Source organism: Eumetopias jubatus, unplaced genomic scaffold (assembly GCF_037043125.1).
Source record: "Eumetopias jubatus isolate StellerSeaLion01/CBP00866 unplaced genomic scaffold, mEumJub1_p1.0 scaffold_1, whole genome shotgun sequence".
Lineage (NCBI taxonomy): Eukaryota > Metazoa > Chordata > Mammalia > Carnivora > Otariidae > Eumetopias > Eumetopias jubatus.
This window is the reverse complement of record NW_028274807.1, coordinates 163,017,999-163,019,734: the sequence shown is the minus strand read 5'-3', so window position 1 is coordinate 163,019,734 and position 1,736 is coordinate 163,017,999. Positions and strand designations below refer to the sequence as shown.

Here is a 1,736-nt window from a genome sequence, read left to right as displayed (position 1 = left end):
TGGAGCCCTGTACCCATTAAAGAATAATTCCCCATTCCCCACTCCCAACCAGTCTCTGGCAATCACCGTTCTGCTCTTAGACTACTTTGTGACTCAGTTTCTCTTTCGCTTAATAAAAGAGAGGGTCCATGGCTAGTTGTGGGGTTGCTTCTCTATATTCAGGCCTTCTTGCATATCCGTGATTGGTTTATTATAAGAAGGTAAGAGAAAGTGGGGCTGGAGAAAGGAAGGAGACAGCTGGATAGGAATTTTCATACTGTCCACAGGCCTCAGCAGCCCTGCCACGGATCTGCCGATTCTTTCCCATCAAGTTGGTCTTGAGAGCCATCTCTGTGTTGTAGATCCACTGGCAGGCTTCATAGCTTTCTCTCTGTCGGCGAAGGCATGGCTTTTCACACAGTACTATAATGTCCTCAGTGAGCCCATCCATGGCGAGGATTCTGGTTAGGGTCCTGGATGCACCTTCCACATTCCCCTCCTGTACCATCACAATCCTGGCTGTGAATGTCAGATGTTTTGCCATGACCTTGGGGATTTAAATCTTCACTCTGCAGGACCCCACATCCTCGGGAACCAGCCACCCCCGAGAACCTAAATTCCCTCTTTTTTTAAGAACACCAGTCATATTGGATTAGGGCCACCCTAATGACCTCATCTGGACTTGATTACATCTGCACAGACCCTATTTCCAAATAAAGTCACATTCACAGGTGCTGGGAGTTGGGACTTCAACATATCCCTTTGGGGGAGACACAGTTCAGCCCATACCTAACAGGTGAGTTGTGGCCAAAGAAACACTTGTACAGAGAGATCTAAGGGACAAAGGTTTGGGGAACTCCACCCAGGCCAGAAGAGCACCGGAAAGGGAGTCAGGGGGCTGGAATCCTGCCCCAGCCTTGCCCTCATGACGGGAACTCCTTGGACAATCCCGCTGTCCCCCCTCTCTGAGCCTTGATTCCCTGGAGGTTTTGAACTGGGTCCCACAGAGTCCCAAAGGAACATGGAGAGACTTGGGGGAGGTCAGAGAGGGCAGGACTCCAGAACCCCCAGTATTACCAGCACTTTGCTCCATCTATTACTGGGACAGTGGGAAAATATTTTGTTTGACAGAAAGGCACCAAAATAACTTACAAAATAAAAACATTTGAAAACCACTGCGTTGGTGGGTCTGAGCAGCTCCTTGCACCCACTCTGATTTTAACTTTGTCCCCTCCTTGGGCTGGGAGGGGAAGAGCAGTTGCTGCTTGCTTTTCTCTGGGAATAAAGCGTCCGTCTGCACAGATTTCACCCTCAGGAAAGATCCTGGTCTCAAAGCTCCCCTCGGAACCCCACCAGAGAGGAAGTGGAGGAGGCCGCTCAGCCTTGGGGCCCTCCCCTCACATGCTCCAGCTGCCTTAGGGACCTTTCAGTTCCCATAATTTGTGATTTGCTGCTGAAGGTCTGCCTGCCGTGGGGAGTCCGTGCCTGCTATTCCCTGTGCTGGAGACATTCTTCTACCCCTTCATCTGTCTGCTCTGCTCAAGCTTGGTCCCCTCCTCAGGGAAGTCTTCCCTGATCTTCCTAAACTGGTGAAGCCCCCGCTCCCTCCACCATGCCATTTTATAACCTCTAGAATATGGTTCATCCCTGGCTCTGCATCAGACTCACCTTGGCAGCTTTTAAAAAGTAGCCATTCTAGAGGCGCCTGGGTGGCGCCGTCGGCTGAGCGTCTGACTCTTGGTTTCGGCTCAGGTTGT

General features: G+C 51.0%; 1 pseudogene; it reads right to left on the bottom strand.

The window, feature by feature from the left end:
• Nucleotides 1-269: 269 nt before the first annotated feature.
• LOC114207646 (small ribosomal subunit protein bS21m pseudogene) lies at nt 270-523 on the bottom strand (annotated as a pseudogene).
• Nucleotides 524-1,736: the final 1,213 nt, after the last annotated feature.